At 41.1% G+C, this 16,759-nt stretch overlaps 1 long non-coding RNA gene across 1 annotated transcript in view; it reads right to left on the bottom strand.

Annotated features, from left to right (window-relative positions):
* Positions 1-15,698, bottom strand: part of LOC149206961 (uncharacterized) — a 69,192-nt gene extending 53,494 nt beyond the window's left edge. The window contains exons 1-2 of the long non-coding RNA XR_016251970.1: positions 15,563-15,698; positions 13,275-13,395 (exon numbers count right to left, since the gene is read on the bottom strand). This is a non-coding gene — a long non-coding RNA (uncharacterized LOC149206961). The remainder of the gene's footprint in view (positions 1-13,274; positions 13,396-15,562) is intronic.
* Between the last annotated feature and the right edge of the window lie 1,061 nt (positions 15,699-16,759).

Below are 16,759 nucleotides of genomic sequence, written 5' to 3'. Positions count from 1 at the left end.
ACCCCTCATCATCCAAGGGTGGTAACTCTGTAGCAGTTGTCACTTGCTGTCCCAAGGCCTTTTTTAGGCAAGACACATGGAACACGTTGTTCACTTTTTTCCCTGGCAGAAGCTCCAACTCATATGCTACCTCTCCAACCCGCTTCGTCACTCTACACGGCCCATAAAATTGTGGTTTGAGCTTTTCAGCTCCCTTCCACTTCAATGTAGATTGCTTGTGTAGCTGGAGTCTCAGAAAAACTAAGTCACCGACCTCGAAGTGTCGCTCAACTCTGCCCTTGTCTACATATAACTTCTGTTGATTTTGTGCAATCTACAGATTATCCTTGAGAGCTCTAAGGATTTCCTGACTCTCTTGTATCCAATCCTTAGCCCCTAGGGCCCTTCTATCTCCAAAAACCATATCAGCAAAAGTTAGTGCATCATAACCATACAAAGCACAAAAAGGTGACATACTTATGGACATGTGGTAGGTTGTGTTATAGTAGTACTCCCCAAGATGCAGCCACTTCACCCACGTCCATTGCTGCCCTACCACTTAATTGCGCAAGTAGCCCTCCAACCACTTATTTACTATCTCAATTTGTCTGTCTGTCTGTAGGTGGTAGCTAATGCTAGAAGTGAACTTAGTCCCCACAAGACGAAACAACTCCTACTAGAAACATCCCATAAATCTACTATCCCAATCGCTAATGATGGTCTTAGGGAAATGTAATGCCCCACTTAACCTTATCATGCAAATTTTGTTAGTGTTTAAATTACATGAAAATATTGACTTATAATTATCAAGATATATTGGTAAATACCCACATTTGTGAAACTGTAATTTTTATTTACTAATATAAAATTTATTATTGTTATTATTCAATTCCCAACTTGTCTTCTCAAATTTAATCTTGGATAGGATATGGTCTCCTTCCATTTATTCCAAATTAAATATCCATATCCCAAGGTGTCTTTTCAAAATCTACTTGGGAGAAAATATGGTCTTCTCCAATTAATTTCCAAATTAAACATTCATATCTTATCTCCAAAATGTCTTCTCAAATCTACTTGAACAAGATATGGTAAGAAAATTCAAGGATACTAAATGAAAGGATAAGGGGGTAGTCATGACATTAATGACAGGTGGTTGAGGTGGATGGGAGGAAGAGACATAAAAAGGGAAGGAAGATGAGAGGAGAGGGGAGGATCCTTGGTCTTGGTTTTGGTTTGGTTCTGTTTTGGAGGATTTTGTTTTGGAGGAGAGATGTGGAGAAAGAGGAGGGAAATCAAACTTGGATCTGGAGAGTGTTGGTTATACTTGGACACACTACATCTGGTTGGACTTGGGCTCGGAGGGCTAGGGAAACTGTGGAGGTTCCCTGGGCTAGGAAATACTTCCTAGTTGGTTGGGAAGCAAATCCAGTCGGGTAGTCAAGAGCAGCATCCCAACAGAGTTAGGAGCTTAGGAGCATCTTAACTAAGCTATTGGAACAGGTATTCCTCCGTTTATTGATTACTTATGTAAATGGTTGCAATGAAATTCTGACTTATTTAATTTGTGGTAAATAAATTTTAACGGTATATTATCATCAAATAAATGTTTAGATATAAATATGTTATTTCCCATCTTATTGTGTTTAAAATTAGAGAAATTTAGTTTTAGTTAGAGGACCTTAGGAAAGAGCCTCATAGGAAACCATTGTATCTAAACACCTCCTGGAAAAATAACTCGGGTACCTGCAAAGCTCATACTGGCCTAGGATGGAAATAAAGTGGGAATTTGTTTTCAACCTGTCAACCACCACATAGATGCAATCTCATCCCTGTACTGTTGGCAGCCCTGTGATGATGTCCGTAGAGATGCTCCCCCATTTCCTCTCCAGAATTGGAATAGGTTGTAGTAAGCCAGTCGGTGTGTCTACTCCCCTTTGTTCTTCTAGCAAACATTACACTCTTACACATGCCTCAAAACGTCCTCCTTAAGGCCTATCCAAGTGAAGTGCTCCCAAATGGTCCTGTATGTCTTATAGAACCCCTGACGCCTCGTCAAAGGTGAATAGTGAGCTGCCTTTAGGATCTTCTTCCGCAACTGGGAGCTGGGTACCAAATAGATCATGTCTTTGTAGTAAATCACCTCATTCATCACTTTGTATCTATCATCCCCAGCAACACCATCCAAGATCTCACATGCATGACGATCTTTGGAGTACTCCACTAGTAATTGGGCCCTCTAGTCCTAAGTGACGTCCAACAGTGAGAGTGTCATGGTCCTCCAGGATAATGCATCATCCACTACGTTTTGCTTGCCCTTGACGTACTCTATGTCAAAATCATACGCCTAGATCTTACTAACCCACTTTTGTTGCCTCTCATTCAGCGCTTTTTGCTCCAAGAAGAATCGAAGATTGTTATGATCAGTCTTCACCCTGAACCTATTACCCACCAAGTACTGTCAGAACTTGGCCAAAGCATGCATACTGACCGACATCTCCTTATCATAAATAGAGTACAACCTCTCGTAACTCTGTAGCTTCCAGCTTTCGAAAGAAATCGGGTGGCCTTCTTGCATGAAAACCGCCCCAATGCCCTCACCAAATGCATCACACTCCATGAAAAAAGGCTGTGAAAAATAGTGAAAGGCCAAGACTGGGCAGCTGCTCATCACCCTTTTGAGGTGCTCAAAAGCCTCCTGTGCCACATCGATCCACTTGAAAGGCCCCTTCTTCGTCGAGTCTATGAGGGGAGTTGCTAGTTGAGAGAATCCCTGCACAATCTTCCCGTAATATGTGCAAATACCCAAGAATCCCTGCAAATATGTCACATTCCTGGGCATAGGCCAATCCAGGATGGCCCTGATCTTCTCCTGATGAACTCTAACTCCATCCTCCCCAATCACATGCCCCAAATATAACATCTCAGTCAACCCAAATTCGCACTTGGACATCTTGGCATAAAATTGTTGCTCCTTCAAGATGCACAAGACCTCCTCCAAGTGTTACAGGTGCTCCTCCCAAGTCCTGTTGTATATGAGTATATCATCAAAGAATACCAACATGAACTGTCATAGTTTCTTGCGGAACACATGGTTCATGTAGAACTAAAATGTGGCAAGTGTGCTGGAGAGCCCAAAGGGCATCACCAAGAACTCAAAGTGCCCATAGTGGCACCAAAATGCATTTTTGGGGATATCTTGCTCCCTCATCCAAATCTGTTGGTAACCCGAATGTAGGTATATCTTAAGGAAGTATTTGGCTCCTCTAAGCTCATCGTCAGCTCATTAATGCGCAGTATCGAGTACCTATTCTTTAGCATCTTCTTGTTTATGGCCTTGTAGTCAATGCACATGTGGAGAGTCCCATCCTTCTTCTTCACCAGCACCACTGAAGAAGCAAAGGGAATATAGCTGGGCCTAATATGCCCCTACGCCAACAACTACTTAATAGCCCTCTCAATCTCATCCCAGTATGCCTTGGAATGCCTATAGGGAGTTGTAATCACTACATGCACTCAATCTCAGCCGTTGAAGACTCAACAAGAAAAGTATAAGAGAAGGCTTGAGGGTCAGTTGGAGACACACAAAGATTGATCAGTCAGTTCGATTTTCTGGAGCGGGTTTGCTGAGAAAATTCGAACAAGTGATCTGTTGCAGCGAGGGGCATTGAGTACATAGCAGAGAGGCAGAGATGGTGCCTGAGGGTCAGTGCACTGACCATAGAGGCTGACGCAGAGGCAGCCAGAGCTACGCAAAGGCAGCAGGAGCCACACAGAGATAGCTAGAGACTGCACAGAGGCTGAGGGGCCTGCGTGGCTGACGCAGAGAGGCAGAATGTTGACGCAGAGGGTTCTAGAGCTACGCTAAGGCTAGCAGGGCTAACGCAGAGCCTTGGAGAAGCACTGGAAGGATTTTCGTGAGGCAGACTTGTTGAATATCTATCTCCGAGAAGAGGTATTACTATCGTGTAAAAATATCTGTTGGGTGAGCCAGTTTAGCACCCTAGTTGTACTCAAGAAATTTGCATAATAATAAAACCCTCAAAACTGTTGCACCGGTTTTCCCACATTGGGATTTTCTGGGGATGATTGTCCAAAAATAACGGTGTCCCTTGTGTTTTTGTCTAGTATTATAGTTGTTGATTTGTATATGAGTTAAGGCTGCATTTGTGTTTTTTTCAGTATTTATATGAATAAATAACTTGTTAAGGAATTAACAAGTAGGTGAAATAAACCAAATAATGCAGTAGGGATTTCTAATGGGTAACATTTAGAAATTTCAACATGGTATCAGAGCATTGCAGATCACCAACAATAATCTGAATAATTTGCAGCAGTAGCAGTGGTCCCGAGAGACAACGTTGTTCCAAAGCAGAAGTAGCAGAGAAGAAGTGACACAGAGGGCCTGCGTCATCATTTCAAGCCAGGAGGAGGGTCGGCGCAAAAGTAGAGAGGGGCAGATCAAACCTACGCAGTGCCCGGTCATCTTTCTCAGCCAAGAAGGATCGACGTTGTGGCTAGGAGGTGCAGATTCATCCGTTGTCGGGATTGCACAGAGCCTGAGAGGCTCAGTGTCTTCGGTTGCAGGGGCTTGGGGAGCTATGTGCAGATTGTGATTTGAGGAGCTAGTGGGGTGTTGTTTCTGTCATTGCAGAACAGTACCTAAGGAGACAGAACCAAGGTAGAGGGAGTTGCTACCTTGACGGATTTCTAGCCAAGAAATCCAAATCCGAGTTGCAGTTGCAAGGAGGATTGGAGAGGAGCGGTTCGACAGCTGGCCAGAGGATTTCCAGGAGGGAAATCAGGACTTAGAGGGAGATTTCCAGGAGGGAAGTCGAATCTCAGAGGGAGTCCAGAAGAGGAGCTGAAATGGCAGTGAACAGACTGAGGGATCAGGACAGGTTGGACGGGGCTTCCAACTTTGTCATCTAGAAGGCCAGGATCCTGGCAGTCCTGGATCGACATCACATCAAGGAATTTGCCTTGAGAACCATGGCTATCCCAGTCGACCCAACTGAGAATGAGAAGTATGAGGATGCAATGGCGAGGGCGAAGTGCGTGATCCTAGATGGGGTCAAAGATCATGTCATACCACATATCGCTGAAAAGAACACAGTGAAGGAGATGTGTGATACTTTGACGACCTTATATCAGGGCACTTCCGTGCAGCGGAAGATGCTACTGGAAAATCAGTTGCGGTCGTATTAAATTAAGGGAGAGCACATAGATCCATTCCTTCTCAGGTTGCAAGAGATTCGCGACCAACTTACTTCCATGGGGTCTACATTGGATCCAGAATTTATGGTCAAGACTGCCTTGAATGTAGTCTCCAAGGAATGGGAGACATTTGTCCAAAGTATTTTTGACAGGGCTACTCTTCTAGGTTGGGAGGAGATGTGGGCAGCTCTTTGCCAAGAAAGAGGAGGAGGAGGATGCGGCTCTAGCATCTCCGGGACAGTAAGGGAACAGGAAGAAGAAGGACATCTCCAAGTTGAAGTGCTCCCATTGTGGGGAGCTGGGACATTATGCATCCTAGTGTCCCAGGAAGAAAAACAAGGGAGAGGCTTTCGATTCTAAGGCAGCGCCAGCTAAGGCGGAGAAAGAGGTCGAGACTGACGACGACTGTGCCATGAGTGCTCATGCACCTCTAGAGAAGAGGGGGGAGACATCGAGTTGTAGTCAGGAGGACTACATACTAGGGGCAGGATCCTTGAGGTGCCCAAACTCTTGGATCATATCTAGCTACGGGAGCCCTTAATGACAATAGCTGGTTAACGAGGGTCGGGTGGAGCAAAGTGTAGTGGAGCAGCAAAGTAGTGCTTGGGTGCAGAAATCTGAGGCAGCACAGTGGAGGTTGCAGCAGTGCAGTAGCAGCAGAGGCAGCTTCAGTTTCACGAGGCTTCCAGACTAACTGGGATGTCAGTATTTGGGAGAAGTCAGTTACCCACTTCTCAGTAACTAAGTCGCAGTGCAGCAGTTAGCAGTGGCAATGCTAACGACAGCATGGGCAGCATATTGAGAGCAAGCTGCAGTACAGATGTAGTAGTTCTAGTGCCAGTGTCATGGGCAGCAGTATAGGAAGCAGCAATGCAGATGATGTGAGGCAGCAGGCCAAGCATTAGCACAGGTACCAGTGCGGAGGATCAGTGTGATGTTTCCATGGTGAAACATTACTAGAGCACATTCCTCACTAAGAGGGATTGTTAATTTGTAGTAGCATCAAATGTGCTCTATCCATGAAAATTGGTGGAGAGGCTAAGGCACATAAGATATCCAAGACCCAGAAATCGTTTGGGGAAATTCCACCCGATTGGAGAGATATTAAAATAATTAATATTTTTAATGGGGTTCCTAAATCTAAACTTAGGAAAATTAAAATATTAATGGGTATTAATATAAAACTAGGTGAGAATGTTCTAAATGACATGGATCAAGCCAAATCTAATCTTAGCAGTTGATTAGGGACTTAATCTCGGCTGTTGAAGACTCAACAGGAAAAGTATAAGAGAAGGCTTGAGGGTCAGTTGGAGACACACCAAGATTGATCAATCAGTTCGATTTTCTGGAGCGGGGTTTGCTGAGAAAATCCGAACAAGTGATCTGTTGCAGCGAGGGGCAATGAGTACATAGAAGAGAGGCAGAGATAATGCTTGAGGGTCAGCACAGTGACTAGAGAGGCTGACGCAGAGGCAGCCAGAGCTACGCAAAGGCAGCAGGAGCCATGCAAAGGTATCTAAAGACTGCACAGAGGCTGAGGGGCCTGCATGGATGACGCAGAAGGCCAGAGAGCTGACGCAGAGAGGTAGAAGGTTGACGCAAAGGGTTCTAGAGCTACGCTGACGCTATCAGGGCTAACACAGAGCCGTGGAGAAGTGCCGGAAGGATTTTTGTGAGGCAAACTTGTTGAATATCTGTCTCCGAGAAGAGGTATTACTGTTGTGTAAAAATCTTTGTTGGGTGAGCTAGTTTGGCACCCTAGTTGTACTCAAAAAATCTGCATAATAATAAAACCCTTAGAACTGTTGCACCGGTTTTCCCGCATTGGGTTTTTCCAAGGACGATTGTCCAAAAATAACGATGTCCCTTGTGTGTTTGTCTAGTATTTCAGTTGTTGATTTGTATATGAGTTAAGGCTGCATTTGTGTTTATTTTCAGTATTTATATGAATAAATAACTTGTTAAGGAATAAACAAGTAGGTGAAATAAACTAGATAATGCAATAGGGATTTCTAATGGGTAACATTTAGAAATTTCAACACCTCCAACTCTATGGTGTGCTCAAAGCCCCTATCATGTGGATGGCCTGGTGGAATGTCTCCAAATACTGCTTGATGCTTCTCCAATAATGCAAAATATCTGGATGTGGTGACTGCCCCTGTTTCCCTAACTTTGAGATGCATAGCTCTACTACCCATGCTATGTCTCCATGTCTCAAATCAACTTCCATCCTGTGAGCTGACACGATCTGTGGTGGGTATGAATACATGCCTCTCAGTACTAACAACTTCCCATTTGGTCCCACGAACTCCATCTCCAATTTCTTCCAATCTATAGTGACATGTCCTAGAGAATATAGCCATTAGACACCCATCACCACATTGGTGTCTAGTACATCAACAACAAAGAAATGGTCTGTCACAAAATAGTCCCCCATGGTCAAGGTCATACTGGGAATATATCTCGTGCACTGCATGGTCCTATCTCTCAACACCAGCACTGAAAATCCCTCAAACGCCTCTATGTGTATATCTCTATGCTCCACCAACTGTGCATCAATGAAATTGTGGGTAGCCCCACTATCCACCAACACTGACACTCTCTACCTTTGCATTGTGCCCCTAATCCTTAGTGTCAAATACTTCAGAACTACCCGAAGTGAAGCAATAACTCCTCCTGTGCGTAGTGGTGGTCCTCCTCCTCTAGGTGGTGGTGGTGCTCCTCCTCCTATAGTCTGTGGGTTACGATCATCTCCCTTTGTCTCTGGTTCGTCCATATCCTTCGGCTCACTGTCGAAAAACACCTCTTTATAGTGGGCTTTTCCTTGGTGCACCAATGTCATGGTGCCCATGGCTCCTAGCATGTGAAGCACAATTTCCTCCTCCAAAGGTCCCTCCTAGTCTCATCATCTAACTATCCTCATCCCGTCCACTCATGAGCAGGTTTGGTGTCCTTCCCCTTATGAGTGTAAGTGGGCCTAGAAGGTACTAGTGTCCTCGTCTTCGAAACAACAGCAAGCATGTCCCGGGTCCGGTTGATGGCATCCTACAATGACACCGGCCTATAAGCTTGCACCCAACCACGTAGTGGCTCTACCAGTCCCTCCATGAACAACATGATCAACCTCACCTCTGAGATGTCAGAGACCATAACAACTAGTCTCTTGAACTCTGCCATGTATGCCTCAGCAATGTCCATCTGCTTCAGGTTAGCTTGAGTGTAGCTCTAGGTCCTTCTTGTCAAACCTCTCCAACAGCCTGCACATGAACTCGGTGTAAGAAGTAATGGAAGCATGCCCAAGTGTGACAAACCCATAGTACCACCACTCCTGCGCATCTCCATCCAAGTGCAGAGTGGTGAATCTGATCACATTTGTCTCCTGCATAGGGTTCAAATGAAGGTATGTGTCTAGCTTTTGAATCCACGCCTCGGCTGAACTTTTGGCTGAACCATCAAAGTTGGGCAAAGTCGCCTTCCCTGCCAACTTCTAATTGTCCCAATTCTGATGTGACTTCCCTCCTCTGGAAGAGGTTCCTACCCCAGGCCTGTACTTATCCTTCTGATGGAAATAGTTTGCAAAGGTGAGGATTCCCCTAACTCTAGGATCCAGTGCCTCATACTCATCAACTCCATCAGTGAATTACCTCATCAGCTCAGCGAAGGAATCTGTCTCCCTCTCCCTCTCAAGTTCCTCCAGGAAGTGTTGCATCGTGGGTCTACTAGTCTAGCCATAAGTGTGGGCACCCTACTATTGGTTTGTGCATCCATGCACTTGGCTCCCTTCTCCTATTCTGGACCCACCTTCTCCATCATTTTATCCTCCCTATGTGTTTTGTAATTGTAGCCCCAATATCTGCCACATTGTATCTAAGAGTTGTTAGTTTTGTCCCATTATCTGTTGGTTCTGTCTCATCATTTTCTAGTTTGTTCTCACTAGCTCCTCCAATAATGGGTAACATCCAATCTGTCTAGGCTACTTGTTTCCCTCCCGGTTATCCATATTTTCTCTGACATTGTCAAGCACTTTGTTAGAAAAGGGATCAAGTGTTTCTTCTTCTTTGCCACATACCCTTCCTCTACCTCTGCCTTTGCCTCTGTAATGATAGACTACTCCACCAAAAGGTCATGTCATCACCTGTTCTTGTGCCCACATCTGGCCAAGAACATGCTCTGATACCATTGTAATGTTGCTAACTAGGAAATACAATGAATATCAAATACATGCACTTGCTACAGCAAAAATAAAATTTTGTATAACACAGCCACAATCAGTACAATCATAAAATATGACCAAAAATATGATCCATGGCATTAATCTAAGCGATGAGAGTACATCAATGGTAGAAAATGGAACTTGGGCTTGGTACTGCAAGCTACGACAAACCCAGGTGTCAATACAAGAAATCCCAATGTCAGAAAGATGCCCAAAAGGAACTGCGCACTGCCTAGAAAATTTGTTGTTGTTGGTTGGAATCCACCCTGTGTTTGGACCCTCAAATGTGCTCGGGCAATGCGGCCAAATTAGTTGAATCCTCCTCACAATAAACCTAGAAAGGGTTTGGGATGAATCCAAAGTGCACTAGTGGCCCCAAGAAGTGCGTATGGCTCTAACTGGTTGGTTGAAGAGCTGGAAGAAGAAACTGATGAAATATGCTTCCAAAAACACTGTTGGGAATCCTCCCTCCAAATACTCTACAAATGGCTACTCCAATCCTACTTATTCCTCGTCTCACCCCCAGAGGTTGTTGTTCACAAGTCTGCGCAGGAGGAAACTAGAGACCCATGCGTAGACCCTAGAAAAGACAAATTTGGCCTCCCAAATATTAGTGCTTCCAGCCCTACGAAATTCAATGGACATTTTCATCCACCATGAGGGAAAATCTCTACAAATTCTCTTGCAAAAATCTTGTTGTTTGCTAGCCCTCCTCTACACCACAAATTTGCTTCTACGCACTTGAGAAAGCTCACACCATCTTAAGGTTCACTACAAAATGACTCCCCAAATCATCTGAGATCAACTCCTAAAATCTCTCGTAGGGTGACACTCAAAGTTCACCGAAGAAGAGATGGAATTCCCGCTTGGAAATTCCTTGTGATAAGCAGCACTAGTTGACTTGGCTAAGCAGCTCAAGCAAACTCTAGTTCTGAAATCGAATGGCCAAAAGATGTCAAAATGAGGCCCTCCTCCTCTATTTATAATTGCTGCTCCCTTTCCTCCTTGTGGCCCCCACTAATTCAAACTCCTCCTATACCACTACAAAATTAACTTTTCTTTTCTCTAATGTTTGTGGCCTCCTTTCTCCAAAAATTAAGTGAGTGACTCCTCACCAATTTCTCCTAAGTTTATTTGCCGAAATATTTATCCATCACCAAAATTGCAAAATTGAGTATTTTTACTTAGAAAAATTATTTATTGGGGACATGACAAAAAGATAGGAATTCAAATGATCTCACACAACAACCAAGAGGCTTACCATTTTCACTATAAAATAGAGCTTGATACTAACCAACCATCGAGATCTCACTAGGAAATTTCCATAACATTCATTAACCCACCTCTAAGTCAGTGTTCAATTTGGATAGCTAACAACTACACATTAATTATATCAAAATCCAAAATCTTTAAATTTCCCACTGTTAGAAACGTCAGTTTCCCAACGCATTTGAAGAAATAGCAAATTCCAGAAGTTCAAGGATCCCATGACGTGTGGACAAATGCTCATGTTAGGACAATGTCTTCATATTCAGAAGATAAAGTACCTTTCTCTTCCCTGTTAGGGATCTGGTATTCCTAACTCTATGCAAATGAACTCAAGGTTAATTCTTTCCATCAACAATGTCTTCATTGTCAACCATCACATTACGATCAACTTCCATTGGCAGAGCCTCTTTTGCAAAGTAAATATGTTGCCCATCTCATCTAAATCCATGACTTATTTGTTGATGCGCACTTGAAGAGCAAAAACCATGGCCTTTGCAACAGGCTGAGGGTTTCAATACACCCATTCTATGCATTTGCTGCAATCTCACATTCCATGACACAATATCCTATTCATGCATTATGTCAAACACTTTTCCTCTATCCTCTATCATCCCATATTTAGCATACATGTCCAAAAGAGGGTAGTCACAACAAATATGTGAAAATGCGTTTCCTTTCTAATTATGTCTTCACGGAACTCCTTGCCCTTTTCCAAATATCCCAAGTTGCCACATGTAAAGAGAACAATGGGAAATGTAAACTTATTAAGCCCAAAACCCATCCATTTCATATTGCAAAATAGTTTCAAGGTCAGTTCCTCATATCCATTATATTCCTTACCCACCTTGCATATTTGCAATAGGAAACCGAAAACAAATCCTAACCCCACCCATAAACTATAGCTCATCCCATTTGAAAAAAGCTAATCAGTATAATACGCAGGTAATAAGAGAAGTAACTATGACAGCAACAAGAGATGGAAGAGAAAACATCGATATAGGTAGGCATCAAATCTCCCCCTACCTGTGTGCTTTGCATAACAATGGGGAAAAGCTCATGATCTTCGATGCCTAACTAGTTGAAAGCCAAGCATTTGAAAGTAAGGAAGCCAACTCTCACTGGTAGGATATGCATATTCATTTTGTCACGCATTAATGAGTGTGGGATGGATGTTATACGTATGGTTTATAATGAAGACTATAATGTACTCTTTGCCACAGTTGGCAATAAACAATAGGCTTGGTGTTTGACCTCCCCCTTGGTAAAACAAAGGTAGGTCTTTTGTATGGCAAGATAATAATAAGGATTGTGAAAGAAATCCTACCAAGGCAGTATTGACACCAACATCAACATCATGTCTTGGAGATCACATTGAAAACCTGTACTATGGCAATTGAATTGGTCAAACATTCTGCACCCAGTCGTAGACTCATTAATGCTAAATATACCACAATATACTCATTTGATTGAAGGTATTACATATTAGATAATATATATCTTAGTGTATATGAGATTAATGGAGCTATTTTTAGGTGCTTGTTGATTCCATAGAGTTGATTACTGCACCAACAAAGATGGACAATGAGAAGCACATCAATGGTCATCTAATGCAAATGTACAAGAAGGGAATAAGACAACGGAAAGCCTATAAATGATAATCTAACAATAATCTAACACAGACGAATAGGTAAAGCATAATAAAAATCCAACCAAAGGCATAGACAAAGGACAGGCAGGGCATAAGATGGGAACCTCATCAACGATCATCTAACACAGATGGATGGACAAGGCATAATAAATGTCCAATCAAAAGCATAGACATTACAATAGAGAACATCATACAGCATAATTAAAACAATAGAAATGAAAAATAAAATACAAAAAAATGATACAATATAAGAAAGAGGAATCACTTACATTACATTTCTGAGTTATGAAACTCAAGTGTTTTCTATATACAATATGTTCTTAGTCTCTGATGGAAACATAATCTAAACTACCTTATGTGAGACTAACGTTGCACCAACCTCAGGAATTAAAAGACAAAATATCCTTAACTTGCGTAATTACAAAAGTTGTGCAACACACATTAGTATATACATCATAGTCTACTTCTGGTTCATTTGAAAAGGCTTGCGGAAAAATAATTAAAGCCAAAAACATATAGATTTTTCTCAATGTCAAAAATGTCTATGGAAATCCCACTAAGCAGTATCACCGAGTATACTTGCCCCATTTTTAGACAAGGACATACTCTACTGTGACATTGTAATTTTTACTGTGTTCAATGTTAAAGTAAATTTCAAAATTCAACTTTATCGTGTCAATGAAACAGACTTTCGATCAGCTCTTTGATAGTCTAAAAGCCAGCATAAAATATTGTCATCATATGTCACAATTTTTATAGAATCATCCATGATCTTGGGAATATTCGACAACATAGAAAGCAAATAAATGCAAGTCATCTTTAAAGTAATATGTTGTATGAAACCCTTGACTGAAACATTCTGATCTAGAGTTAAAAAAGTACAAATAGGGGATGAAGTGCAATCTGCAGCCAGGTCTCTAGGGACGTTGATTTATAAAAAGAGGGACTTACAGCGACAATGAAGCTAAAGTTGGCAAAAAGGACCCCAGAAATGAGTTGTTTTGGGGCCTACGGGACTGTTCCAAAAAGTTCTGAATGCTGCCATCCTTTGATTAACTGTACTTAAATTATCCTGAAAGCACACAGTTTAGCAGGCATAAACACTTTAATCAGTACTTCTAGTTCTAGTTCGACAGCCTCAAAAGCTAACAGAACATCAACTCTTACTTTAGTATTTAGTTGACAACTTTTCACCGAATAAATGTCTCTTGCAAAAGACTTAAAATTAATAAAAGAGAAAACTGTACCATTAGGTGTACTATCAGTACCCGATTGATAAGCACAAATGCAATTGCCTTTTGAGCCAGCTAATTTTTTAATAAAAGCTAATGATAAACCCTAGCAAGCTGTGCCAAAAGGAATTTGAGCAAGGGCCACTCTCAAATTGAGCCCGCCAATTGATTGAAGATGATTTGTACGTGACGAATTTTAAGTGATAGTTTAGTAGATTAGATAAACAGATTAAATGCTTTGAATTTCATACAAAAATATTTCAAACTATCTTAATTGAGATAAGTTTCTGTGAAATAATCCAATATCTGATGATTTCACAAGATAATTCTCAAAGATACTTTGACCTTTAAGGCTACAGTCCATATTTTAAACGGTACTCTTAACTTTTAAGGTTGTATTCCATGCCTTAAACTGTTGGAAAAATTACTAGGTAGACTTTTTTCCCTAAAATAAGCTCTGTGCTCTGAGATTAAATTATGATAAAGACAAATAATTTTCTGAAATGTAACTCTATCTCAAAATAATTCTCAAAGATACTTTGACCTTCAAGGCTGCCGTCAATAATTTAAACCGTACTTTTAAATTTTTAAGGCTGTATTCCAAGCTTTAGACTGTTGGCAAAATTAACAAAGACATTTTTTTCCCTCTATTACTGTAAAATATTTAAAATGAGTTCAGTGTTCTGAGATTAAATTATGATATAAAGAGTTAAAGGATAATAGTTGGAGTGCAAGTTAGTGGATTTAATTTCTCTTCCCTAGGGTTATATTATCAAAGAGACATGTTAACTCTTATCACAAAATTTTGTACAAGTTGAATATTGCTGTCGAGGAAAAATCCTATAAGTTTAAAATGGAAAGAATCTTTGAATATGTTGAAATTAAAATGAATAATAGCAACCAGTATGATTTGGGACTTGATCCCAGATCCTACCCAAATTAATCTTAAAAAAAATATGATACACAAATAATTTTCTGAAATGTGACTATTAATTGACACTAAAGGATGTCCTCATCTGGGAATTAAATCAAGATAATTCTCACATGATTTAACCACCGCGTTGCACAGGACTCTAGCAATTCAGTTTAGTTTAAGTCACAGAGTTTGACAAAAGTATGCGCTCTCTTCTTTCATCACCGCCATATTCTGCTTTAAACTGTTGGCGTCATCTGCGAATTAAATCAAGATAATTTTCACATGATTGAACAACTGCGTTGCACAGGACTCTAGCAATTCTGTTGAATTTAAGTCACAGAGTTTGACAAAAAGTATGGGCTCTCTTCTTTCGTCACCGTCAGATTATGCTTTTGGCAAAATTACTATGGGACACTTCTTTCCCTCTATTACTGTAAACACATTTAAAATTAGCTCTGTGCTCTGAGAGTAAATTACATAAATAATTTTCTGAAATATAACTATAATTAACACTAAAGAATGTCGTCATCTGCGAATTAAATCAAGATAATTTTCACATGATTGATAACGATTCAGTTTAATTTAAGTCACAGAGTTTGACAAAAGTATGGGCTCTCTGCTTTCATCACTGCCAGACTATGCTTTAAACTGTTGGTAAAATTACTAAGAGACACTTCTTTCCCTCTATTACTGTAAACATACTTAAATAAGCTCTGTGCTCTGAGATTAAATTACGATAGAGAGAAATAATTTTCTGAAATGTAATTATTAATTAACACTAAAGGATGTCGTCAGCCGTGAATTAAATCAGGATAATCTCCACATGATTGAACCACTCCTTTGCACAACAGAGTTGCACAGGTTAAGTCAGAGTTTGACGAAAGTATATGCTCACTTTTTTCATCACCATCATCACCACCAGATTAACCGAAGTTGAGGCCATTTCATAGGGACCCTATTTCTCCATATAAAATCGATTATTTAGAGCAACTAATTGTCGAGTTCTTAAAGTAGATGGCCAAAAAAAGGCACCGAATTAAAACGATAAATAGAGGTACTTTATTGAGGGAGGAGGATTGACAGAGAGATACCTTCAGATCTACGCGAGAACTTAAGGATTGTAATGTTTTGCCGAAACGCAGAGGAACGCCATGGACTGCTTTTTCTACATTGCACAACAGAACCTGCCTTAATATGCAGATGGACTCAATGATTGATGAGTGTGTAATTAATAAAAAATATAAATAATAAACAAAAAATAAAGTATAAACAAGTTCATATAGCTAGCGTTCTTACGGTTTAGTTTGATTTAGTCACTAATTTATTTTGTATAGATGTGATGTAATTAGTTTTGGTTAAATGTTATTGGTCAAAGTATTGTTGTTTTCATGTTGTTTTTTCCAAGATGTTATATAACAATCTTTTTTTTTCTTTCAATGTGTCATCTACCTAGCTAGTTGGTTCAAGAACCTACTTCCACTGAGTGCATAAAATTCTTGTTCTACAAGATGATTGATTGATTGTTTTGTAGAGAGATTGTTGAGATTTTCTGTTTTAGTCAAATAGGCAAAAATCTCTGAAGGATGACAACAATAGGGATTCAGTTCCTAGATTAGCTCCAGGTTGTTGGGAGGGAGTTAATGCCTCCTATATTTGATGTGAGGGAGTTATGAGGCTGTTAGATTCTCTATGCTATATAACAGGCAGTCATTCGGATGATTTGCTAAGAGAGTGTGAGGATTCCTTGATGTAATCTCCTAATTTGAATAATAAAATTCCTGATGCCTATGTTTGGTGGACGTAGCCCAGATTGGTTGGGTGAACCACGTTAAAAGCTGTGTCTTATGTGCTTGTTTATTTTTCTGCTGTGTGTTTTATGTTGTTTTGCTGTGCACCTGAACCGACAATTGGTATCAGAGCGCGTTGGAGGAGCGGCTCTGCTGAAGGTGGAGCGCTAAGGGTGCTGAGAAAGTTCTGTGCGGATCGTTTGCGTGGGTGAAGCTGTACTGGAGCCTTGCGTGAGCGTGGAGCGCTGTTATGGGTGCGTATTGGCTGCGTTGACAACCCTGCACGCTGGAATGCGCAGAGATTACCTGAGCCACGTCAATTGGCAGCAGCGTATCTTGCTGTGCGTTTGATTGGAGGACATTGGTGCTTGGATGGCGTGCAATAGCCATGGAAACTGAAAATGCGATTGTCAATAAAGTCCACGGAAAGCATCATGCGTTTCGACTGCCAGGGTAAAAGGCGCCGAGAAGGTACGTTTTGCTGTGCGGTGAGTTTCAAAG

The sequence above is a fragment of the Pinus tabuliformis genome, chromosome 1_2 (genome assembly GCF_031772625.1).
Source record: "Pinus tabuliformis cultivar Carrire ecotype Pingquan chromosome 1_2, CPIR1, whole genome shotgun sequence".
Lineage (NCBI taxonomy): Eukaryota > Viridiplantae > Streptophyta > Pinopsida > Pinales > Pinaceae > Pinus > Pinus tabuliformis.
This window is presented reverse-complemented; position numbering and strand designations above follow the sequence as displayed.